Source organism: Ranitomeya variabilis, chromosome 7 (assembly GCF_051348905.1).
Source record: "Ranitomeya variabilis isolate aRanVar5 chromosome 7, aRanVar5.hap1, whole genome shotgun sequence".
NCBI classification, from domain to species: Eukaryota; Metazoa; Chordata; class Amphibia; order Anura; family Dendrobatidae; genus Ranitomeya; species Ranitomeya variabilis.
Genome location: NC_135238.1, coordinates 201,199,445 through 201,226,563, shown reverse-complemented (window position 1 = coordinate 201,226,563; position 27,119 = coordinate 201,199,445). Strand labels below are relative to the sequence as shown.

General features: G+C 47.4%; 1 long non-coding RNA gene across 1 annotated transcript; it reads right to left on the bottom strand.

The window, feature by feature from the left end:
* Window positions 1–6,899: 6,899 nt before the first annotated feature.
* Window positions 6,900–8,486, bottom strand: LOC143785958 (uncharacterized). The gene is made up of 2 exons (XR_013218173.1): window positions 8,267–8,486; window positions 6,900–7,615 (listed from the first exon to the last, which is right to left on the bottom strand). It is a non-coding gene; the product is annotated as an uncharacterized LOC143785958 (long non-coding RNA).
* Window positions 8,487–27,119: the final 18,633 nt, after the last annotated feature.

Sequence of the window (27,119 nt, the reverse complement as noted above, 5' to 3'; positions counted from 1 at the left end):
GCGTATAATCTGGTCCGTATCAAACAGGGTGATGAATGGAAAACAGCATTTAATACGCCCGAAGGCCATTTTGAATATCTTGTGATGCCTTTCGGGCTCTCTAATGCTCCATCTGTGTTTCAGTCCTTTATGCATGATATTTTTCGGGAGTATCTGGATAAATTTATGATTGTATATTTGGATGATATTTTGTTTTTTTTCGATGATTGGGAGTCTCATGTGAAGCAGGTCAGGATGGTATTTCAGATTCTTCGTGCTAATACACTGTTTGTGAAGGGGTCTAAGTGCCTTTTTGGAGTTCAGAAGGTTTCTTTTCTGGGGTTCATTTTTTCTCCCTCGGCTATTGAAATGGACCCTGTTAAGGTCCAGGCTATTTATGATTGGACGCAGCCCACATCTGTGAAGAGCCTTCAGAAGTTTTTGGGCTTTGCTAATTTTTATCGCCGCTTCATTGCTAATTTTTCTACTGTGGTTAAACCTCTGACCGATTTGACCAAGAAAGGTGCAGATGTGGTGAATTGGTCCTCTGCGGCTGTGGGGGCCTTTCAGGAGCTTAAGCGTCGTTTTACTTCTGCCCCTGTGTTGCGTCAGCCAGATGTCTCTCTCCCTTTTCAGGTTGAGGTTGACGCTTCTGAGATTGGGGCAGGAGCTGTTCTGTCTCAGAGAAGTTCTGATGGCTCTGTGTTGAAACCGTGAGCTTTCTTCTCCAGAAAGTTTTCGCCTGCTGAGCGTAATTATGATGTCGGCAATCGGGAGTTGTTGGCTATGAAGTGGGCATTCGAGGAGTGGCGACATTGGCTTGAGGGGGCCAAGCATCGTGTTGTGGTCTTGACCGATCATCAGAATCTGATTTACCTTGAATCGGCCAAGCGGTTGAATCCTAGACAGGCTCGGTGGTCTTTGTTTTTCTCCCGTTTTGATTTTGTGGTCTCGTATCTTCCGGGATCTAAGAATGTGAAGGCTGATGCCCTGTCTAGGAGTTTTTTGCCTGATTCTCCTGGATCTTTGGTACCAGAGATTTGGTTGCCAGGTCCTTTTGGTGGCCTTCTTTGTCACGGGATGTGCGTTCCTTCGTGCAGTCCTGTGGGATCTGTGCCCGGGCTAAGCCCTGCTGTTCTCGTGCTAGTGGGTTGCTTTTGCCTTTGCCTATCCCTGAGAGGCCCTGGATGCATATTTCCATGGATTTTATTTCTGATCTTCCTGTTTCTCAGAAGATGTCTGTCATCTGGGTGGTTTGTGACTGGTTTTCTAAAATGGTCCATTTGGTACCTTTGCCTAAGTTGCCTTCCTCCTCTGATTTGGTTCCTTTGTTTTTCCAGCATGTGGTTCGTTTGCATGGTATTCCGGAGAATATTGTGTCTGACAGAGGTACCCAGTTTGTTTCTAGGTTTTGGCGGGCCTTTTGTGGTAGAATGGGCATTAATTTGTCTTTTTCTTCGGCGTTTCACCCTCAGACAAATGGACAGACGGAGCGAACCAATCAGACCTTGGAAACCTATTTGAGATGCTTTGTGTCGGCTGATCAGGATGATTGGGTTACCTTCTTGCCGTTGCCCGAGTTTGCCCTTAATAATCGGGCTAGTTCTGCTACCTTGGTTTCGCCTTTTTTTTGTAATTTTGGTTTTCATCCTCGCTTTTCTTCAGGGCAGGTTGAGCCTTCGGACTGTCCTGAGGTAGATTCTGTGGTGGACAGGTTGCAGCGGATTTGGACTCATGTGGTGGACAATTTGACATTGTCTCAGGAAAAGGCTCAACGTTTTGCTAACCGCCGTCGGTGCGTTGGTCCCCGGCTTCGGGTTGGGGATTTGGTCTGGTTGTCTTCTCGTCATGTTCCTATGAAGGTCTCTTCCCCTAAGTTCAAACCTCGTTTTATTGGTCCTTATAGGATTTCGGAAATTATCAATCCGGTGTCTTTTCGTTTGGCCCTTCCAGCTTCGTTTTCCATTCATAATGTGTTACATAGATCTTTGCTGCAGAGATATGTGGTGCCCGTGGTTCCCTCCGTTGACCCTCCTGCTCCGGTGTTGGTTGGGGGGGAGCTGGAGTATGTGGTGGAGAAGATTTTGGATTCTCATCTTTCAAGGCGGAAACTTCAGTATCTGGTCAAGTGGAAGGGTTATGGCCAGGAGGATAACTCTTGGGTTTTTGCCTCCGATGTTCATGCTGCCGATTTGGTACGTTCTTTTCATTTGGCTCATCCCGATCGGCCTGGGGGCTCTGGTGAGGGTTCGGTGACCCCTCCTCAAGGGGGGGGGGGGTACTGTTGTGAGTTCCGTTCTTGGGCTCCATCCTGTGGTTGCAAATGGTATTTTTGGGAGTTCTGCTCTTGGGCTCCCTCTGGTGGTTTCAGGTGGAACTTAGCAGCTGCTTTCACTAATCGGTTCCCTGGCCTTGTTATTTAACTGGGCTTTGGGCTGTAGTGGATGCCAGCTGTCAATGTTCCTTCCTGTGGATTCAGTCCTTTCCTGGAAGTTCTCTGTTGGCCAGTCCATTTCAGCTTAAGATAAGTTCTGCTTGTTTTTGGGTGTTTCCCTGCCTATGACCTTTTGTTCAGTTTAAGTTATGTCTCTTTTGTCCAGCTTGTCATCATGAAATATTCCGGCTAGTTGGAAGATCTGGGGTTGCAGATTTGCCCCTCCACACCGTGAGTCGGTGTGGAGGTTATTTTTGTAAACTCTGCGTGGACATTTAGTTTTTATACTGACCGCACAGTAGCCTTTTCTTTCTCTGTCTATTTAGATAGTAGTGGCCTCCTTTGCTAAAATCTAGTTTCATTTCTGAGTTTGTCATTTCCCTCTTCACTCACCGTCAATATTTGTGGGGGGCTATCTTTCCTTTGGGGGTTTTTCTGAGGCGAGATAGTTTTCCATTTCCATCTTCAGGGGTAGCTAGTTCTTAGGCTGTGAAGAGGCGTCTAGGCAGAGATAGGAACGCTCCACGGCTATTTCTAGTGTTGGTGTTAGGAGTAGGGATTGCGGTCAGTAAAGTTACCACCTACTCAGAGCTAGTACATTATTTGTTTTACCCACTAGGTCATTTCAGTGCTGCTCCGTAATCACTAGGTCATATAGGTGATTACTGTCTGTAGAGCTGCCACCTCCTCTGAGCTTGTCCATGATTGGTTTTATCCACCAGGTCATCTCAGTACCACTCCGTAACCACCAGGTCATAACAGGAGTGGTACTGTGCAGTGTCTATATACAGGGGAGAGGTACTGTGCAGTGTATATATACAGGGGAGAGGTACTGTGCAGTGTATATATACAGGGGAGTGGTACTGTGCAGTGTATATACAGGAGGAGGGGTACTGTGCAGTGTATATATACAGGGGAGAGGTACTGTGCAGTGTATATATACAGGGGAGAGGTACTGTGCGGTGTATATATACAGGGGAGAGGTACTGTGCAGTGTATATACTTCAACAGCCGCCCAGCCCAGGCCCCCAGCACCTGTCCTGTATATATATTATATACACTGTATCTATACAGGCTGTGCTGGGGGCCTGGGCTGGGCAGCTGCTGTAGTATATATATGTCAGCTGCAGCCGCCCAGCCCATGGCTGCCCCAGGTCACCCAGACTGTCAGAATATACAGCGATATAGCATGGCACTCACTCAGGCGCCGGTAGGAGCTCCTCTGGAATCTGCCTGTGCCTGATAAGTTCAGCATAGGGTTGAGCGAAACGGGTCGGCCATTTTTCAGGAGTCGCCGACTTTTGGCAAAGTCGGGTTTCATGAAACCCGACCCGACCCCTGTGTGGTGTCGGCCATGAGGTCGGCGATCTTCTGAATCTGGTATCGGAATTCCGATACCGAGTTCCGATATGTTTGCGATATCGGGAATCGGTATCGGAATCCATATTTAAGTGTTAAATAAAGAATCAAAATAAAAAATATTGATATACTCACCCTCGGACGCGCCCTGGTACTAACCGGCAGCCCTCATTCCTAAGAATGAGTGCATGAATGACCTGCGGTGACGTCGCGGCTTGTGATTGGTCGCGAGCGGTCACATGGGCGGTCACACGACAAATCACAAGCCGCGACGTCATCTAAGGTCCTTCACGCGCTCATTCTTAGGAAGGAAGGCTGCCGGAAAGAAGCAGGGTGCGTCCGAGGGTGAGTATATACCTAATAGGAATATACTCACCCTCGGACGCGCCCTGCTTCTTTCCGGCAGCCTTCCTTCCTAAGAATGAGCGCGTGAAGGACCTTAGATGACGTCGCGGCTTGTGATTGGTCGCGTGACCGCCCATGTGACCACTCGCGACCAATCACAAGCCGCGACGTCACCGCAGGTCATTCACGCGCTCATTCTTAGGAAGGAAGGCTGCCGGTTAGTACCAGGGCGTGTCCGAGGGTGAGTATATCAATATTTTTTATTTTGATTCTTTATTTTACACATTAATATGGATCTCAGGGCCTAAAGGAGAGTTTCCTCTCCTTCAGACCCTGGGAACCATAGTATCCCATTGCACTGCATTGGGTTTTGTGTTTCGGCCGACCCCGACCCCGACCCCGACTTTTTTATAGGATCGGGCGATTTCACTCGACCCGACTTTTGAGAAAGTCGGGTTTCGTGAAACCTGACCTGATCCTATAAAAATAAAAGTCGCTCAACCCTAGTTCAGCACTGCAGGCAGCCAGGAGAGCAGAGCAGGAGAACCTGCTCTCTCCGCCCACAATGTCACGCTGGCTGTATCCTTAACCCCGATGTGCCTGGCCCTGCACTGACTGAGAAGATGCTTGTGCCAGCGCAAATTGGAATCTATGACTGCGTAAGTGGGCCCCCCCGTCTCGCCAGGGCCCCGGCACTTGCCCGGGTGCGCCGGGTGCTGACGCCGGCCATGCTGAGCGAGATTATTAAATAAAGGGGGTCAGGATGAGGGACTTAATTACTGTTTGGGGGCTAGAATGAGGAACATGCCATGTTAGTTTATGGTGACAAGTGGGGAGCATAATTTCTTTAAGGTCCAATTAGAGACATTATTACTACAGTAATATAATTTACTTTTTAGGAAACTGTTTTCCATGGAGGGACCAAAAGGGGGGTCCTGTTACTGTGCAGAGCAGCACTACGTCGCTTTTTTTTTCATCTGATGTAGTGTAGAAGTCAGGGAAAAAGTGGGGGAAGTGCTCTGGAAGCATCAGCTATTGACTGTGTTATTTTTTGCAGAGATGAGTCATGGCTGGAAGAAGTGATGGCGAAGAAGGACTTCAACTAGAGATGTCACCGGTGAGTCAGTGTATTTCATGTCCACACACACTATGCACTATGTAGTGTATACAGAGCTCCTATGTATAATGTCACTTGTGATCACTGTATTACCTGTACACTATATACAAAGCTCCTGTGTATAATGTCACTTGTGATCACTGTATTACCTGTACGCTATGCACTATATACAGAGCTCCTGTGTATAATGTCACTTGTGATCACTGTATTACCTGTTCACTAACACTATATACCGAGCTCCTGTGTATAATGTCACTGGTGATCCCTGTATTACCTGAACACAGACACTATATACAAAGCTCCTGTGTATAATGTCACTGCTGAGATACAGGATATTTGAAATGCCACAACTTAGCCCATCATCCATTCACAAACAGCAATTTTTAAATGGCCCAATCCGGGTCATCCTGGAAATATGATCCTATGGTCGGGACTATAAAAAGCTGGGTGGCACAAAAAGAAGTTGTTCACATGTGGGTGCTGTGTATGCTGATGTGATCCATAACTCATTTCTCCTTCCCTCAAGGAAACAGAAGATAACTGTAGACAAAAACTTTTAGATATTTCTGTTATTTCTCCGTGTTTGTTTTATAACTGTTTTGCATCATTTTGTTGCTTTATTTGTACCTTTTTATATCTTTTATTGTAAGCACTGTATATTTTTATAATAAAGTTTAACATTTTACTAAGTTTGATCCTTGTATGCTTTAAAGAATCCATAGACTTTCAGAGACTGTGTGACCTTTTGATTGTCAGACAGTAATATATTTTGGGGACTTATCACCCTGTGTGTTTGATGAGTGGTGGCAGCATGCTAAGTAATTGGGGTGTGTGGACTGTGTAGGGTGTGATTTATAAATTAACCGAATTGGAAGTGTTTCTGCGCTCTCTGGAGTTATGACACGAGTTATAGTAGATAAATAGATAAAATTGCAGTTTTATTGTCGACGTGTTTCAGAGTCCACTGTCCTTCCTCAGGACTCTATACAAAAATAGTGATTTATGCTAACTTTATAGCCTAACACAGAGACTGGGAGTTGGATTGAATGAGAGGAGATAAATTAACCCTTGCAGGTGCACCCCACGTCATGTGTTGAGAAGTGTGTACGTGACAGTGGTCATGCACGGTCTTCACTCCATTCATTGGTTATAAGACTGCTGAAAATTGCCGAGCACTGTACTTGGTGTCCCATAGAAAATGAACCTCCTCTCAATTCAGAACAGGATTGCAGAGCCCCAATATTGGGGGTTCCAAAACTCCAGTCTTGATATCACTGGTGGTCTCAGCAGTCAAAACCACCAGTAATCAGCAATTTATACCCTATTAGAAGGGGCATAGGGGCATGCCACTAGAAGTGGTATTAGGGGGGACATGGTATTAGGAGGGACGTACCACTAGGAGTGTTATTAGGAGGGACGTGCCACTAGGAGTGTTATTAGGAGGGATGTGCCATTAGTAGTGGTATTAGGAAGGTCAAATACAGACATTGCATTAGCAGACACATAATTACCACCCTTATATTTCTGTTTGCCTTCATATTGTGGCAGCCATGGATATAATTACCACCCTTATATTTCTGTTTGCCTTCATATTGTGGCAGCCATGGATCTAACATATACAACTACCCAAGTGCTGTATAAAATAAAGACATAAGGAGACCGATCATTGATTTTAAACATATTTTATTAAATACAATCTTTACCTCTACCTAAAGCCAATGATCCAGAAGAAGGCAAAAAACCTGGACACGTTCAGCCAATGTGTGTTACAGGGAAAAAATTCCTTCTTGACCCCGGGAAAAGGCGATCAGTTCGAGAACCCTGGATCAAGGCCATTCTACAACTAACTGACATATATACAGCAATGATATTAAACATGGAGACTCGTTTCTTGATAGCAGATATTCTTTGTCTTGGTAAGTCGCCTCACCTTTCCTCGTCAGATCAGATGCTGAAACTCATAGCTTGGCTATGTTCATCTCCCCTGTAAAAAAACAGAACACTACCCCCCCACACAGAACACTGCCCCCCACACAGAACAGTACCTCCCTACAAACACAACCCCTTAATATACAGACATAGGATTGTTGCATCATATCAGGACCATTATACAGTTGGTAAACAAATAAAGTTGCACTCTGTAGTGCTAAAGCATGTAAATATGTATGTTCTACTCCTTATACCGTTGGATAAGACAGCAGACACCTAAACAATGTGATGTCATGATGCACTGATCCCAGGATTAGATCCATATAATCAGCATATAATGACATCATAAGACAACAAATATAATGTGCAGACATATTAAATGATTAACACTAAATAATCGTGTGGCTCTCTTTAGATTCTTCAATCTTCCTTCCAGGATCCAGATTCTCTCCCTGGTAAGAAAAACAATAATATGAGGGGCAGTATCATTATAAAACCTGTAGAAAGAGTCATAAATATATTGTACTTTATGCAGATAAACAAGCCCCCTTTTCTCTGCATTTTTAAGTTTTGACATAAACACTTAAAAATGGTGTACTAAATTTGTTTTTAAAAAAATGTTGTAAATGCAGTCATACACAAGTAAAATAAAATGGTAAAATAAATAAAAAGAAAGTAAAGTAAACAGATAAAAACATTTTCCCCCAATGTATGTACACCAACCTCTCTCCCATGTGGGGGAATAATGGTATATTTTTTGCCCCAGTAATCTTAAATTAAAGTGACAGAACTACCACCAAGTGGTATCTGTACTAGCCACAGATACCACTTGAAGTGTCACTGACCATAGTAGTGACAGTGGTGTCTCCATCCGAGGTGCGATCTTTGTGCTGACCTCTCTGATGTTTCCATGTTTGCTGCATAGAACTCTGTGTCCAACATTCCGCTGTGACCTCACAAAGAACCTTCATCACCCAAGTCTAGAGATTCTACCAGCAAGGACAGAAGAAATCTAGAACCTTACAGCCACAATCTGTAGACTTGGAGGGTCCATGTTGGCGCTAAGTTCACTAACTAAATTCCCTGTAAGGTTTCTTATTTACCTGTATCCTCAATACAGGAACTTCCGCTCTCCTCATCTTCATCTCCTGAAATGAGAGTCTGTGTCCTGGATCCTGGATCCTCCACTCTCCTCGTCTTCATCTCCTGAAATGAGAATCCGTGTCCTGGATCCTGGATCCTCCTCTCTACTCGTCTTCATCTCCTGAAATGAGAATCCGTGTCCTTGATCCTGGATCCTCCGCTCTCTTCGGGTACATCTTCTGAAATGAGCTTCTGCCCCCAGAACACCCTTTTTTATAGACATCATGCTGTGAGGTAACAATGGCCTCCTGTATTTGATGATGTCACATATGACCATGAGTCTCCACAGGTATTAATTTATATTGACAAGTAGTAATAATATGGCAGATCTCATTGGTTACCATCAAGGCTGGAGGAGCCGGACGATTAAGGAAAAGTTCCTAAAAGTGAAAAGCATTTACTGTGTCTGAAAAAATAAAGGACTTTATAATAATTTACCTCAAGCATAATTCAATTCTAGGCCCTATGACAACACTTCCCCCTTTTTACAGCATTACACTGTTACCATAGGAACAAAGACCTCATTTACAAAACTATTAACGAAATTTTAACAATTGCCTATAGCAAACAGGTTGATTCCACCTTTAGTGTATTTATTACCATTATTATTTATTTATATAGCACCATTGATTCCATGGTGTTGTACATGCAGGGTCGGACTGGCCTTGGGGGATATCGGGGAATTCCCCAATGAGCCCTGGTCTCTGGGGGCAGGAGAGGTGAAAAAGAAGACCAAAAGAAAAAAAAGTCTGCGGTTTTTAGGGGTGCAGGCCCTTTAAAAGCGCAGACAGAGAGAGTGCAGGGCGTGTGCACGCAGCGGTGATTGCCTGAAGTGCTGCGGCGCGCGCCACGATGCTGTCTGAAAAGTGTGCGCCCATCGTCACTGGCGTATGATGTCAGTGTCATGCGTCACATGCGACTGGCACACATCATCCTGGATGGATTTATGGGAAGCATGAAAAAAGGAGCAGGATGGATATAAAGAGGGTGGCAGGATGGACATATGGGGGGCAAGAAAAAAGGACCAGGATAGATATATGGGGGGCTGCAGGATGGATATATGGGGGGCAGGAAAAACGGACCTGGATGGATATAAGGGGCGGCAGGATGGATGTATGGGCGCAGGACAAAGGACCAGGATGGATATAAGGGGGGCGGCAGGATGGATATATGTGCAGCGCCCCCACTGCCGCAGGGCTGAGGGGTACCCGGTACCGGGCCTCTGAGTCTCTCTTCTGGGGTTGTCACGGTGGCTAGACCCAGTCCGTGACCCTGCTGAGGGGCGTACAATAAAGGTGGTGGTATAGTGATGATGTTATGGTGGTGCGTTGCAGTGCCGGTCGCAGTAAATAACGAGGACACCAGTTTGCAGTCTCTTTACCTCTTTACTGAAGGCTTCAAGGTCCTCAATCCGGAATACGGTTAACTGGGCTGCGCAAGTCCGGCCGGTCCGATGGCACCTCCAGAGTTCCCTTTGCAGGTGGAAATCTGTGCCTACCTTCTAGCGCTTGTGTGTTGTGGTCCTCCCCTGCTGTGCTTACGGGATAGTACCCCACAACTGTTGTGTCTGTTTCTCGTGTTCCCTCACAACTCAATTCTGATGTTCTTCCACGTCCCCCAGATCTTGTGGTTAGGACGCACCCGTATGACGGGGAGGCTCGGAGCTCTTCCGGGACTCTAGCGTCGCCCCACTCCTGTTGTTACCCCCCTGTGTCTTCCTAGGTGAATTGGGTGAGACAGCCTGCCTATAACTGACTGTCCTGTCGTAGGTTTGAAGTTTGGCCTGGAGCTCTATACTTCCTCGGCGTTCCGGCCACCGGTTATGCGCCTCAATAGGATGTTGCCTCGTCTTACAGCACGACTCCTACTGGTATTCTCCTTGTTGCGTTGATCTTGTTTCTCACTCAGCACAATGAACCTCGCTTCTTGTCCTTTCTTGGGGTACCGCCGCTATATCATGCAGGCGCGGTCCCGTAACGTTCTCTCTGTGTGCTAGGCCTCTGTCAGGATCCCACCCCTGACAGGGACCCCTCTGAATCTTCCCCCTACAACACCCTCTGCCACAAGGTGTTGCCTGGTTCCAACCCAGCCAGCTTTTCTCACTAACTTTCTGCCTAACCCCCAGTTTTACCAGATTGTGAGGAGTGGCCTAATACATAGCACCCTTAGCTCCCCCTGGAGGCAGACTGTGAAGTGTATTTGTGACTGTGATACCTGGTCAGAAGAACTCCTTCAGTGCCATCAGACGTACCATGGCCCCCCTTAGCGGCGGAGCACCAGTACTGCAACGACCAGGACTCTGGGGAGCTGCACTCCCCCCCGATTAAATCCAGTACTCCTGGACTGGGAAGAAAACAACAATACATGTCAGCAAAAAGACATACAATTTTGAAAATGCAAGTACAAGTAAACTTTTTAACAGAGCTTCCCTTTATGGGAGGTGAGGACACTTGAACGTTACAAACATGGTTAAATATTTTAAATAACATACTATAAATAACTTTTCTTACCCAACCGGGTATTCTACTAAGTGCAAATTCCTTGAACAATAATTTAACTTTGCCTTTAAGGACGTACTCGCTAAATCCACTAAAGACCTTCTTATAACACATTATAAGGCTAATCAACTTTTATGCATTCTCCTTCTTTACGTCTGCAGGACCGCCTGTCCTAACTGCTCCAGGCCTACTGCCTCTCCTTTCTGTTACAGGACCGCCCCTTTCTGCCTGGGCCTACTGTCTTTCTACTACTATACACAGTATAGAACATATCATTTATCTTTCAGTTCAGGATTACTGAGCCATCTCTGTATGGCTCCTAGGAGGACTCACTAACTAACCCCGTACGGGTTCACTTTCTGTCCTCATTCTTTTATCAACATCATTAAACATTTCTTGCAATGTAACTAGCTTTCTACATATAACTTTCACATATCAGCATTATCAGTACTTTCTTTCTTTCAAAACATCATCATTCCTTAAGTGCTTTTGATGAACATCCCCTTTAAGAGGGGACCAAGTCTCTATGAGGTAGTGCAACTTCTCAAGCTGCAAGTCTGTATGCGGCAAGGACTCCGGTACTGCTTTCAGGAACAGTTCCTTCGCAAAGAGTCCTTTCTTTTATAAAACCAGTAGAGAGCACCTTTAAGAAGGTGCAAACTATTTACAAAAAGTTTGTAATCATGCATTGTTCATGATTCAGCAGTTCTTTCAATGATGAATAAACAGGAAACAAAACAAAAAGCAGAAGAAGGGATCCCGGGTAAACAAAGGGATCCCTTTAAGAATAACCCTAGTCGGGTTTAAAGCAGCAAAAAGCAGGGAAACAAACAGTTATCTATTTACATATCCATGGCATCGAGGTTTACTCTCGCTCTGGCGGCCGTAGCTCCGCATAGACCTCGCTCGGCAAGGTGATCGGCGAGCTCGGGGCTTTTAAGAAGTGCTCCATACCCGGGGCCTGATCCCAGGGTGTAAGGCGCTGGAGTTTATAGGTCCCAGGGAGAGGGGGTGCCGCGACGGGGCCTATCAGCAGGTCCTCTGCTGGCGGGGCATGGTCGTTCTTCATACCTGCTTCAGATGCGGTCCCTCCGGTGCCGATTTGCTCCGTCTCCGCTGGGATCTGGAACGCTGGTTGCAGGGCCTTGCGCTGCGGCGTTGTCATCTCCGTTTGCAGCATCTCGCTTTCCGGCAGGGCCTTGCTCTCCAGCTTCGGAGCGCTGGAACTTCTTTCTTGCTCCGGACCAGACGAGGCTGCCGGCAGGTGTCTGGTGAGGCTCCCGATGAAGGTCTTCTTCCACCCGGCCTCAGTGCTCAGCCGCGCCTGCAGGAGTTGGTGGATCAGCTCGTCCGCTCCGGTCTGCAGGAGGTCAGCGTCAACTGTGGAGGTCTGGCTGCGGTGCCTCTCTGGGTAGCTGGGGGAGTCCTCGGCTCCGACCCCACGCTCCGGCTCCGGGCGGCTGGCCATGGCGTCCTCCATGTGGCTCGCTCCTTCTTCCTCGTCCTTTTCCCGCTCTCTCCTTCATGGGCGGTTTCGCTTTCTTTGCCTCCGCCCTCCATTAAGGATTAGGAGGCGGATCTCGGCTGCTGACGGACACGTCCTCAAGGGACACAAATACTTAGACTGGGCGGCCATTGTCTTTCGCGCTCTTCAGCTTGTTTATGCCCACTTCACGCCCCTCTTCTTCTCCTGCGCTCTCCTTAGCGCTGTAATGGCGGCGGTTTTGGCGGGAATTTTTAGCGGCAAGTGGCAATACACAGTCTTTGCAATAAGTCACAGTCCAAGCACAATAGATCACAGTTCCAAGGCACACATGACCTGATTCTTCAGGCTTAAGTAGATCCTGTTCGTGACGCCAAGTTTGCAGCGCCCCCACTGCCGCAGGGCCGAGGGGTACCCGGTACCGGGCCTCTGAGTCTCTGTTCTGGGGTTGTCACGGTGGCTAGACCCGGTCCGTGACCCTGCTGAGGGGCGTACAATAAAGGTGGTGGTATAGTGATGATGTTATGGTGGTGCGGTGCAGTGCCGGTCACAGTAAATAACGAGGACACCAGGTTGCAGTCTCTTTACCTCTTTACTGAAGGCTTCAAGGTCCTCAGTCCGGAATACGGTTAACCGGGCTGCGCAAGTCCGGCCGGTCCGATGGCACCTCCAGAGTTCCCTTTGCAGGTGGAAATCTGTGCCTACCTTCTAGCGCTTGTGTGTTGTGGTCCTCCCCTGCTGTGCTTACGGGATAGTACCCCACAACTGTTGTGTCTGTTTCTCGTGTTCCCTCACAACTCGATTCTGATGTTCTTCCACGTCCCCCAGATCTTGTGGTTAGGACGCACCCGTATGACGGGGAGGCTCGGAGCTCTTCCGGGACTCTAGCGTCGCCCCACTCCTGTTGTTACCCCCCTGTGTCTTCCTAGGTGAATTGGGTGAGATAGCCCGCTTATAACTGACTGTCCTGCCGTAGGTTTGAAGTTTGGCCTGGAGCTCTATACTTCCTCGGCGTTCCGGCCACCGGTTATGCGCCTCAATAGGATGTTGCCTCGTCTTACAGCACGACTCCTACTGGTATTCTCCTTGTTGCGTTGATCTCGTTTCTCACTCAGCACAATGAACCTCGCTTCTTGTCCTTTCTTGGGGTACCGCCGCTATATCGTGCAGGCGCGGTCCCGTAACGTTCTCTCTGTGTGCTAGGCCTCTGTCAGGATCCCACCCCTGACAGGGACCCCTCTGAATCTTCCCCCTACAACACCCTCTGCCACAAAGTGTTGCCTGGTTCCAACCCAGCCAGCTTTTCTCACTAACTTTCTGCCTAACCCCCAGTTTTACCAGATTGTGAGGAGTGGCCTAATACATAGCACCCTTAGCTCCCCCTGGAGGCCAGACTGTGAAGTGTATTGGTGACTGTGATACCTGGTCAGAAGAACTCCTTCAGTGCCATCAGACGTACCATGGCCCCCCTTAGCGGCGGAGCACCAGTACTGCAACGACCAGGACTCTGGGGTGCTGCATATGGGTGCAGGACAAAGGACCAGGATGGATATAAGGGGGGCGGCAGGATGGATATATGGGTGCAGGACAAAGGACCAGGATGGATACATATGGAGCATGGGGAGTCAGGATGGATGCATATATATGGGGGTCCAGGATACAGATATATGGGCGACCAGGATGGATATATGGTAGAGCCAGGATGCTTATATATGGGGGCACCAGGATCGATATATTGGGGGCCAGGACAAGGGAACAGGATGTATATATATATATATGGGAGGAGCCAGGCTATATATGGAGGACCCAGGATGCATAAATATGGGGGGGGCCAGGATAAATTTATGGGAGGGGGACAGGACAAGAGAACAGGATGCATATATATGAGTGGCCAGAATGGATATATGTGGGGGGGCCATAAGAATATATGGGGGGGCAGGACAAGGATGGATATATGGGGGAGCCAGGATGGATATATTTGTGTGAGCCAGGATGGATATATATGGGGGCCAGGATAGTTATATATGGGGGAGCCAGGATGCATATATATGGGGGGGGGGGGGGCCAGGATAGTTATACATGGGGGAACCCGGATAGTTATATATGGGGGAGCCAGGATGGATATATATGGGGCGAAGATGGGTATATATGGGGGGCCAGGATAGTTATATATGGGGGAGCCAGGATGCATTTATATGGGGGCAAGGATGTCTACATGGGGAGCCAGGATGCACGCATAAGTGGGAACAGCATGGATATATGGGGGGAGCCAGGATGGATTTATGGGGGGATGCCCGGACAATGGACCAGGAAGGATATATTGGATCCAGGAGAGATATATGGGGGAGAACAAGGGACATATGGAGGCCTGTATAGATAGCGGGGGGCAAGCTGCACAAGGGACATAGGGGGGCTGGCTGGGGAATATTATAAAATAAAGGTGGCCAGGCTGAGCGAGATTATTAAATAAAGGGGGTCAGGATGAGGGACTTAATTACTGTTTGGGGGCTAAAATGAGGAACATGCTATGTTAGTTTATGGTGAAAAGTGTGGAGCATAATTTCTTTAAGGTCCAATTAGAGATATTATTACTACAGTAATATAATTTACTTTTTAGGAAACTGTTTTCCATATAGGGACCAAAAGGGGGGTCCTGTTACTGTGCAGGGCAGCACTACGTCGCTTTTTTTCTTCATCTGATGTAGTGTAGAAGTCAGGGAAAAAGTGGGGAAAGTGTTCTGGAACGATCAGCTATTGATTACTGTGTTGTTTTTTTGCAGAGATGAGTCATGGCTGGAAGAAGTGTTGGCAAAGAAGGACTTCAACTAGAGATGTCACCGGTGAGTCAGTGTATTTCATGTACACGCACACTATGCACTATATAGTGTATACAGAGCTCCTGTGTATGATGTCTGTTGTGAAATTGGATTCTGGGCTCCCCCGGTGGCCACTTGTGGAATTGTACTTGTGTACATCATCCCCTCTGTTCACCTGCTCCTATCAGGATGTGGGAGTCGCTATATAACCTTGCTCCTCTGTCAGTTTCATGCCGGTCAACAATGTAATCAGAAGCCTTCTGTGCATGTTCCTGCTACTAGACAACTCCTAGCTAAGTTGGACTTTTGTCCTTTTGTGTTTTTGCATTTTGTTCCTGTTCACAGCTGCTGTTTCGTTACTGTGTCTGGAAAGCTCTTGTGAGCGGAAATTGCCACTCTGGTGTTATGAGTTAATGCTAGAGTCTTAAAGTAATTTCTGGATGGTGTTTTGATAGGGTTTTCTGCTGACCATGAAAGTGCCCTTTCTGTCTTCATGCTATCTAGTAAGCGGACCTCGATTTTGCTAAACCTATTCTCATACTACGTTTGTCATTTCATCTAAAATCACCGCCAATATATGTGGGGGCCTCTGTCTGCCTTTTGGGAAAATTTCTCTAGAGGTGAGCCAGGACTGTCTTTTCCTCTGCTAGGATTAGGTAGTTCTCCGGCTGGCGCTGGGCATCTAGGGATAAAAAACGTAGGCATGCTACCCGGCCACTTCTAGTTGTGCGGCAGGTTTAGTTCATGGTCAGTATAGTTTCCATCTTCCAAGAGCTAGTTCTCATATATGCTGGGCTATGTTCTCTCGCCATTGAGAATCATGACAGTTTGACCGGCCCAAAAAAGGGTTAAATTACTGGCTGAGAAAGGAGAGAAAAAAGAAGTCTGCTACAATTTTTTTTTTTTTTTCTCTAGTTCTGAGTGTGCTCTTAATTGAATCACTTGCTAGTTTGCCTATGCTGCAGCCTTCCTCTCTTTCTCTCCTTCTAATCCTTGAATGGCTCTGTGTTCACCTGTTTCAAATGGATCTTCAGAGTGTAGCTACAGGTTTGAATAATCTCGCCACAAAGGTACAAAATTTGCAAGATTTTGTTGTTCATGCACCTATGTCTGAGCCTAGAATTCCTTTGCCTGAATTCTTCTCGGGGAATAGATCTCACTTTCAAAATTTTAAAAATAATTGCAAATTGTTTTTGTCCCTGAAGTCTCGCTCTGCCGGAGACCCTGCACAGCAGGTCAGGATTGTAATTTCCTTGCTCCGGGGCGACCCTCAGGACTGGGCTTTTGCATTGGCACCAGGGGATCCTGCGTTGCTCAATGTGGATGCGTTTTTTCTGGCCTTGGGGTTGCTTTATGAGGAACCTCATTTAGAGCTTCAGGCGGAAAAGGCCTTGATGTCCTTGTCTCAGGGGCAAGATGAAGCTGAAATATACTGCCAAAAATTCCGCAAATGGTCTGTGCTTACTCAGTGGAATGAGTGCGCCCTGGCGGCGATTTTCAGAGAAGGTCTCTCTGATGCCATTAAGGATGTTATGGTGGGGTTCCCTGTGCCTGCGAGTCTGAATGAGTCCATGACGATGGCTATTCAGATCGATAGGCGTCTGCGGGAGCGCAAACCTGTGCACCATTTGGCGGTGTCTACTGAGAAAACGCCAGAAAATATGCAATGTGATAGAATTCTGTCCAGAAGCGAGCGGCAGAATTTTAGACAAAAAAATGGGTTGTGCTTCTATTGTGGTGATTCAACTCATGTTATATCAGCATGCTTTAAGCGTACTAAGAAGCCTGACAAGTCTGTTTCAATTAGCACTTTACAGTCTAAGTTTATTCTATCTGTGACCCTGATTTGTTCTTTGTCATCTATTACCGCGGACGCCTATGTCGACTCTGGCGCTGCTTTGAGTCTTATGGATTGGTCCTTTGCCAAACGCTGTGGGTATGATTTGGAGCCATTGGAGGCTCCGATACCTCTGAAAGGGATTGACTCCACCCCATTGGCTAGTAATAAACCACAATACTGGACACAAGTGACTATGCGTGTTAATCCGGATCACCAGGAGGTTATTCGCTTTCTGGTGCTGTATAATCTACATGATGTTTTGGTGCTGGGATTGCCATGGCTGCAATCTCATAACCCAGTCCTCGACTGGAGAGCTATGTCTGTGTTAAGCTGGGGATGTAAAGGAACTCATGGGGACGTACCTTTGGTTTCCATTTCATCATCTATTCCCTCTGAGATTCCTGAATTCTTGTCTGACTTTCGTGACGTTTTTGAAGAACCCAAGGTTGGTTCACTACCTCCGCACCGGGAGTGCGATTGTGCCATAGACTTGATCCCGGGTAGTAAATACCCTAAGGGTCGTTTATTTAATCTGTCTGTGCCTGAACATGCTGCTATGCGAGAATATATAAAGGAGTCCTTGGAAAAGGGACATATTCGTCCTTCGTCATCTCCCTTAGGAGCCGTTTTTTTCTTTGTGTCTAAGAAAGACGGCTCTTTGAGGCCGTGTATTGATTATCGACTTTTGAATAAAATCACGGTTAAATATCAATATCCGTTACCACTGCTTACTGATTTGTTTGCTCGTATAAAGGGGGCCAAGTGGTTCTCTAAGATTGATCTCCGTGGGGCGTATAATTTAGTGCGAATCAAGCAGGGGGATGAGTGGAAAACCGCATTTAATACGCCCGAGGGCCATTTTGAGTATTTGGTGATGCCTTTTGGTCTTTCAAATGCCCCTTCAGTCTTCCAGTCCTTTATGCATGACATTTTCCGCGATTATTTGGATAAATTTATGATTGTGTATCTGGATGATATTCTGATTTTTTCGGATGACTGGGACTCTCATGTCCAGCAGGTCAGGAGGGTTTTTCAGGTTTTGCGGTCTAATTCCTTGTGTGTGAAGGGTTCTAAGTGTGTTTTTGGGGTTCAAAAGATTTCCTTCTTGGGATACATTTTTTCCCCCTCTTCCATCGAGATGGATCCTGTCAAGGTTCAGGCTATTGGTGATTGGACGCAACCCTCTTCTCTTAAGAGTCTTCAGAAATTTTTGGGCTTTGCTAACTTTTATCGTCGATTTATTGCTGGTTTTTCTGATGTTGTAAAACCATTGACTGATTTGACTAAGAAGGGTGCTGATGTTGCTGATTGGTCCCCTGATGCTGTGGAGGCCTTTCGGGAGCTCAAGCGCCGCTTTTCTTCTGCCCCAGTGTTGCGTCAGCCTGATGTTGCTCTTCCTTTTCAGGTTGAGGTCGACGCTTCTGAAATCGGAGCTGGGGCGGTGTTGTCGCAGAGAAGTTCCGACTGCTCCGTGATGAGACCTTGTGCCTTTTTTTCCCGTAAATTTTCGCCCGCCGAGCGGAATTATGATATTGGGAATCGGGAGCTTTTGGCCATGAAGTGGGCTTTTGAGGAGTGGCGTCACTGGCTTGAGGGGGCCAGACATCAGGTGGTGGTATTGACTGACCACAAAAATTTAATTTACCTTGAGTCTGCCAGGCGCCTGAATCCTAGACAGGCGCGCTGGTCGTTGTTTTTCTCTCGGTTTAATTTTGTGGTGTCTTACCTACCGGGTTCTAAGAATGTTAAGGCGGATGCCCTTTCTAGGAGTTTTGAGCCTGACTCCCCTGGTAATTCTGAGCCCACAGGTATCCTTAAAGATGGAGTGATATTGTCTGCCGTTTCTCCAGACCTGCGGCGGGCCTTGCAGGAGTTTCAGGCGGATAGACCTGATCGTTGCCCACCTGGTAGACTGTTTGTTCCTGATGATTGGACCAGTAGAGTCATCTCTGAGGTTCATTCTTCTGCGTTGGCAGGTCATCCTGGAATCTTTGGTACCAGGGATTTGGTGGCAAGGTCCTTCTGGTGGCCTTCCCTGTCACGAGATGTGCGAGGCTTTGTGCAGTCTTGTGACGTTTGTGCTCGGGCCAAGCCTTGTTGTTCTCGGGCTAGTGGATTGTTGTTACCCTTGCCTATCCCGAAGAGGCCTTGGACGCACATCTCGATGGATTTTATTTCGGATCTGCCTGTTTCTCAGAAGATGTCTGTCATCTGGGTGGTGTGTGACCGTTTCTCTAAAATGGTCCATCTGGTTCCCTTGCCTAAGTTGCCTTCTTCTTCCGAGTTGGTTCCTCTGTTTTTTCAAAATGTTGTTCGTTTGCATGGTATTCCGGAGAATATCGTTTCTGACAGAGGGACCCAATTCGTGTCTAGATTTTGGCGGGCATTCTGTGCTAGGATGGGCATAGATTTGTCTTTTTCGTCTGCTTTCCATCCTCAGACTAATGGCCAGACCGAGCGGACTAATCAGACCTTGGAGACATATTTGAGGTGTTTTGTGTCTGCGGATCAGGATGATTGGGTTGCTTTTTTGCCTTTGGCGGAGTTCGCCCTCAATAATCGGGCCAGCTCTGCCACCTTGGTGTCCCCGTTTTTCTGTAATTCGGGGTTTCATCCTCGATTTTCCTCCGGTCAAGTGGAATCTTCGGATTGTCCTGGAGTGGATGCTGTGGTGGAGAGGTTGCATCAGATTTGGGGGCAGGTGGTGGACAATTTGAAGTTGTCCCAGGAGAAGACTCAGCTTTTTGCCAACCGCCGTCGTCGTGTTGGTCCTCGGCTTTGTGTTGGGGACTTGGTGTGGTTGTCTTCTCGTTTTGTCCCTATGAGGGTTTCTTCTCCTAAGTTTAAGCCTCGGTTCATCGGCCCGTACAAGATATTGGAGATTCTTAACCCTGTGTCCTTCCGTTTGGACCTCCCTGCATCCTTTTCGATTCATAATGTTTTTCATCGGTCATTGTTGCGCAGGTATGAGGTACCGGCTGTGCCTTCCGTTGAGCCTCCTGCTCCGGTGTTGGTTGAGGGTGAGTTGGAGTACGTTGTGGAAAAGATCTTAGACTCTCGTGTTTCCAGACGGAAACTCCAGTATCTGGTCAAATGGAAGGGATACGGTCAGGAGGATAATTCTTGGGTCACTGCCTCTGATGTTCATGCCTCCGATCTTGTCCGTGCCTTTCATAGGGCTCATCCTGATCGCCCTGGTGGTTCTGGTGAGGGTTCGGTGCCCCCTCCTTGAGGGGGGGGTACTGTTGTGAAATTGGATTCTGGGCTCCCCCGGTGGCCACTTGTGGAATTGTACTTGTGTGCATCATCCCCTCTGTTCACCTGCTCCTATCAGGATGTGGGAGTCGCTATATAACCTTGCTCCTCTGTCAGTTTCATGCCGGTCAACAATGTAATCAGAAGCCTTCTGTGCATGTTCCTGCTACTAGACAACTCCTAGCTAAGTTGGACTTTTGTCCTTTTGTGTTTTTGCATTTTGTTCCTGTTCACAGCTGCTGTTTCGTTACTGTGTCTGGAAAGCTCTTGTGAGCGGAAATTGCCACTCTGGTGTTATGAGTTAATGCTAGAGTCTTAAAGTAATTTCTGGATGGTGTTTTGATAGGGTTTTCTGCTGACCATGAAAGTGCCCTTTCTGTCTTCATGCTATCTAGTAAGCGGACCTCGATTTTGCTAAACCTATTCTCATACTACGTTTGTCATTTCATCTAAAATCACCGCCAATATATGTGGGGGCCTCTGTCTGCCTTTTGGGAAAATTTCTCTAGAGGTGAGCCAGGACTGTCTTTTCCTCTGCTAGGATTAGGTAGTTCTCCGGCTGGCGCTGGGCATCTAGGGATAAAAAACGTAGGCATGCTACCCGGCCACTTCTAGTTGTGCGGCAGGTTTAGTTCATGGTCAGTATAGTTTCCATCTTCCAAGAGCTAGTTCTCATATATGCTGGGCTATGTTCTCTCGCCATTGAGAATCATGACAGATGTCACTGGTGATCACTGTATTACCTGTACACTATATACAAAGCTCCCTTGTATAATGTCACTTGTGATCACTGTATTACCTGTACGCTATACACTATATACAAAGCTCCTGTGTATAATGTCACTTGTGATCACTGTATTACCTGTACGCTATACACTATATACAGAGCTCCTGTGTATAATGTCACTGGTGATCACTGTATTACCTGTACACTATATACAAAGCTCCTGTGTATAATGTCACTTGTGATCACTGTATTACCTGTACGCTATACACTATATACAGAGCTCCTGTGTATAAAGTCACTTGTGATTACTGTAATACCTGTTCACTATATACAAAGCTCCTGTGTATAATGTCACTTGTGATCACTGTATTACCTGTACACTGACACTATATTCTGACCTCCTGGGTATAATGTCACTGGTGATCACTGTATTACCTGTACACTGACACTATATACAGACCTCCTGTGTATAATGTCACTGGTGATCACTGTATTAGCTGTACACTATATGCAAAGCTCCTGTGTATAATATCACTGGTGATGACTGTATTACCTGTACACTGACACTATATATAGAGCTCCTCTGTATGACTGTATTACCTGTACACTGACACTATATATAGAGATCCTCTGTATAGTGTCACTGGTGATCAATGTATTACATGTACACTGACACTATATACAGAGCTCTTGTGTATAATGTCACTGGTGGTAATAACAGTGTTGTTGGTATTGTGGTTTGTATTTGTGGCACCCCAGGGTCCTGGTCGTCGCAGTAATGTCACTTTCCTCACGGGGAGAGTGGTATTACATTTGGAGGCAAGAAAGGATAACTATCATGAGGTAATCACAAGCATGCAACACATTCACACTCCAGGCCACAAGGGGGAGCTTTTGATCCTATTACTAGGTGACTCCCCCATTTATATACTGTGATTTTGGAGGGAAAGGGAGTTAGTTCCTCAGTCAGTCCCTGAGAGAGGCTGAGGAGAGAGAGGGTCTACGGAGCTGTGCATGCCACAGAGCTGCAGCTCCCGGGAAGAGACAAATAGAAAGCCGTATATTTTGCAGTGAGCATGCAGGAAAGCAAAGCACAGGAGAGGATACCAGAAGGGGACCAGCCCCCAGCAGGTTGCCTCCTTCTGAGGCGCAGAACACTGGTAGCCAGAACACCGAGGTTGTAAGGACCTCCACGCCTTACAACAAAGCCCGGCAGGACAGCAAATTGCACGTTACCTGTCTGCACCCACACCCAGGAGGCACAGTGACATCCCACAGAGCCGGGTCATCTAAGAGATCCTATAAACAGGCTCAAGTCACCAGTCATACGGTTTTGTCCTATCCTATCCGGGGGACAGAGAGAGAGATAACATCTGTGAGGACCTTATGTGAAGCTTAGCAGTAAGGGACTACCCCACCACAGCGCAAAGGAAGGCTTATATTTCCACCTGGACAAGGGAAATCCGGACTTGCCTCCAAACCGGCCGGACCCTGCCTGCCCTGTGATCTGGTGCCCTGGACTGTGGCTGCTGAAACCAACAGTAAACAAGGTAAAGAGACTGCAATCCTGTGTCCTCATTCTTCTCTGCACCTCTCGCCATAACACCATCTACACACCGGGAGCCCTGGGGATATACTTCACCTGTGGGAAGATATACTATCTAGCTGCTATAACATTGCTCCAGTGGACCTCTTAAAGCAGCGTCGGTCCCCACTGACTGAATACCACAAGTGGCGTCACGAACATAAACTTTATCCCTTTAAAGACCTTTTCCTTTTACATGGGCACCCAGGGCCACGGACCGGGTCGCCACTGTGACATCCTCATGTGAACACCGGACCCGGTGTAGGGTACCCCACGGCCCTGGCGGGCGACTCATATTCATGATCAGCATTGTAGTATTCAGTCACAATGTGATGGTAATATGTGGTCTGGTCACGGTGTGGTGGTATTTATCCCCTATATGTGGTATTATTCGTTCACTATGTGTACTTATTCCTATATGTGGTATTATTCGGTCACTATGTGGTGGAATATGTAGTCTAGTTATGGTGTGGTGGTATTTCTCCTTGTATGTGGTATTATTTGGTCCCTATATCCTGGTAATATGTGGTGTTATGCCGTCACTATGTGGTCTGGTCATGTTGTGGTGGTATTTGTTTCCTGTATGGGGTATTATTGGTCTTGGTATAGTGGATTGTGTTGTGTATGGCGGTCATCTGTTCTCTCTGATATTAATTAGGAGAAGATTCTTTATTTTCATTAGAGATTAGATATTTGGATCACAGCATCAGAAATGCACTTACAGGAGTTCTCTTGTGAAAAAGTAATTACCTCTCCATAGGATTAGTGATAACGTATTGATTGGTGGGGGTCTGACTGCTGGTACCCAGTCGGCAGAATGTGGAACTTTTATCCCCATAAGACTAAAGCGGTATATCTGACTAGATCACTGATCCATTCATTCCCTTAGTGGCTGCTCTTGTTTTTTTCTGCAAGCCCCAAAAGAGAATGAATGGAGCCGCTGTCAGACATCTGAACTGCTGCTGCGTTTTAAAGTGGGGATAAGTATCCTGTCAGGGATAGAACTTCCCCATTCTTTCAATCGGTGCAGTTTCTAATGGTTTCTAAGCGATCATCTATCCTGTGGAGCCCATGGATCGGTGATAATAACTTGTTTTAACCATAGATAGAACCTTTAATGTAAACTACCATAATTGTACATCCCAGTTATGGGGGCGCACAGTAGATGTGCAGGAGCCGTGTTTGATAGTCAATGCTCCACTATAATGGGGATAACAACTGACAGATAATATTATTATTATTTATTTATATATATAGCACCATTGATTCCATGGTGCTGTACATGAGAATGGGTTACATACAAGTTACAGATATCACTTACAGTAAACAAACTAACAATGACAGACTGATACAGAGGGGCGAGGACCCTGCCCTTGCGGGCTTACATTCTACAGGATTATGGGGAAGGAGACAGTAGGTTGAGGTTTGCAGGAGCTCCGGTGTTGGTGAGGCGGTAGCTTCGGTAGTGATGAGGAGGCAGCGGGGTCAGTGCAGGCTGTAGGCTTTCCTGAAGAGGTGGGTTTTCAGGTTCCGTCTGAAGGATCCGAATGTGGTTGATAGTTGGACGTGTTGGGGCAGAGAATTCCAGAGGATGGGGGATATTCGGGAGAAGTCTTGGAGGTGATTGGATGAGGAGCGAATAAGTGTGCAGGAGAGAAGGAGGTCTTGGGAGGACCGGAGATTACCTGAGGGAAGATATCGGGAGATTAGTTCAGAGATATATGGAGGAGACAGGTTATGGATGGCTTTGTAGGTCAGTATTAGTAATTTGAACTGGATACGCTGAGGGAATGGGAGCCAGTGAAGAGATTTGTAGAGGGGGGAAGTGGAGGAGTAGCGAGGAGAGAGATGAATTAGTAGTGCAGCAGAGTTAAGGATGGACTGGAGAGGTGCAAGGGTGTTAGCAGGGAGGCCACAGAAAAGGAAGTAGCAGTAGTCAAGGCGGGAGATGATGAGGGCATGCATAAGCATTTTAGTAGATCGACGGTTGAGGAAAAGACGGATTCTGGAGATATTTTTGAGCTGGAGGCGACAGGAGGTGGACAGAGCTTGGATGTGCTGTTTGAAGGACAGGGCAGAGTCAAAGGTTACTCTGAGGCAGCGGACTTCCATTACGGGGGAAAGCATGATGTCATTGATTGCGATAGATAGGTCAGGTAAGGAAGATCTATGGGATGGAGGAAAGATGATGAGTTCAGATTTGTCCACATTGAGTTTGAGGAAGCAAGAGGAGAAGAAGGAGGATATGGCTGATAGGCACTTTGGGATTCTGGACAGCAGAGAGGTGACGTCTGGGCCAGAGAGGTAGATCTGAGTGTCATCAGCATAGAGGTGGAACTGGAATCCATGGGACTTTATGAGTTGTCCCAGGCCAAGTGTATAGATTGAGAAGAGTAGGGGTCCTAGAACAGAGCCTTGGGGGACTCCAACAGAGAGAGGGTGGGATGAGGAGGTAGTGTGGGAGTGGGAGACGCTGATTGTGCGGTTGGAAAGGTACGAGGAGATCCAGGATAGGGCGAGGTCTTTGATGCCAAAGGAGGAGAGGATCTGTAGTAGGAGGCAGTGCTCAACTGTGTCGAAAGCAGAGGACAGGTCTAGAAGGGGGAGTATAGAGTATTGTCCGTTAGCTTTGGCGGTAAGTAGGTCGTTAATGATTTTGGCCAGGGCTGTCTCAGTTGAGTGATGGGGCGGAAACCAGATTGTAGATTGTCAAAGAGCAAGTTAGATGAGAGGTGGGAGGAAAGTTCAACGTGGACGTGCTGCTCCAGGAGTTTGGAAGCGAATGGGAGCAGCGATATTGGGCGATAGCTGGACATAGCAGTTGGATCGAGGGTTGGCTTTTTAAGGATAGGCATGATTAAGGCATGTTTGAAAGCAGAAGTTAGTGATAGGTTGAAGAGGTGGGTTAGGGATGGGATAAGTGTGGTGGTGAGATTGGAGAGGAGGTGGGATGGGATCGAGCGCACAGGTGGTGAGGTGCGATTTGGAGAGGAGACAATTAAGCCCCCCTTCAGTGATGTTGGATAGGGAGGGTATGGAGTTTGGGCATTGGTCTGGTATACAAAGGGGTTGTGGTGGTTTAACAATGAAGACTTGCCTTGTCTAGTCGATCTTATTTTTAAAGTGTGTGGCAAAGTCCTCAGCAGAGATGAGGGAGTTTGGAGGGGGCAGTGGGGGGGCAGAGAAGGGAGTTAAAGGTTTTGAATAACTGTTTGGGGTTGTAGGATAGGGAAGATACGAGGGTTGTGAAGTAGGCCTGTTTAGCAGAGGTGAGAGCAGATTTAAAAGCGAGTGTTGCTTGTTTGAATACAGTGAAGTCATCTTGCGAGTGTGTTTTCTTCCAACGCCGCTCTGCAACCCTGGACAGTTGCCGGAGCTTTTTGGTGGTGTTATTGTGCCAAGGTTGTCTATTGATACGTCGCACTCTGCCATGGATGAGAGGGGCAACCGTGTCAATAGCTGATGCGATAGTGGCATTGTAGAAAGCAGCGGTACTGTCTGTGTCGTGGAGTGAGGGTATGGATGCCAGTGGTAGGATGGAGTCAGAGAGTGTGTGGGTGTCTAGGTGTGCAAGGTTTCTGTGGGGGTGCACATGTTGCTGGACATGGGTGACTGGTGAGGAGGACAGGGGTGAGAAAGTGAGCAGATGGTGGTCGGATAGAGGGAGAGAGGAGGTGGTGAAGTTAGATAGAGAGCAGAGACGGGTGAATACCAGGTCTAATGTATATCCGTCTATGTGGGTGGCTGCGGAGGACCACTGAGTAAGTCCAAAGGATGAAGTAAGGGACAGAAGTTTGGAGGCTGTTGACTGAAGGGTATCAATGGGGATGTTGAAGTCACCCATGATGTGGGAATGTCAGCAGAGAGAACGTGAAGAAGCCAGGTGGAGAATTGGTCAATAAAGGCAGTGGCTGGGCCTGGAGGTCGGTATATGACAGCATATAGCTGTAGGGTGGGCCCCTAGAGTCCATTCCCCAAGTGGGCCCCAGACACCCTAGTCCAACCCTGTGTGTGAGAAGGGGTTACATCATGGGCGGACAACCGCCGGTTCAACCGTTGCTGCTGCACCGGGTCTGGAGGCTCCTGGGGGCCCCTGCAGGGCAGCTAATAATGAGGGCAATCTGGCCAGTTTATCCGGCCCTGAGGCTCTGGGGGACCCTGGCCAGATTGTCCTCATGTGCGGCGGGCAGGGAGCACTCCCTGCAGCTCCGCTGCCTGCAAGAGAAAATGGCAGTGGAGCAGAGCTACAGGGAATGGATATGTCCAGCTTCCTGCCCGGGCTTCCTGTCTCACACAGCAGCGGCTAAATGGCTGCTGTGCGAGACAGGAAGCTGCCTGCGATGATAGTGCGGCTTCAGGATAGGATACCGTGCACAGAGGTGAGGTGTGTGTGTGTGTGTGTATGCTGAGAGGTGAGTGGTGCTGTGTGTGTGTGTGTGTATGCAGAGAGGTGAGTGGTGCTGTGTGTGTGTGTATGCAGAGAGGTGAGTGGTGCTGTGTGTGTGTATGCAGAGCAGTGAATGGTGCTGTGTGTATGCAGAGAGGTGAGTGGTGCTGTGTGTGTATGCAGAGAGGTGAATGGTGCTGTGTGTGTGTATGCAGAGAGGTG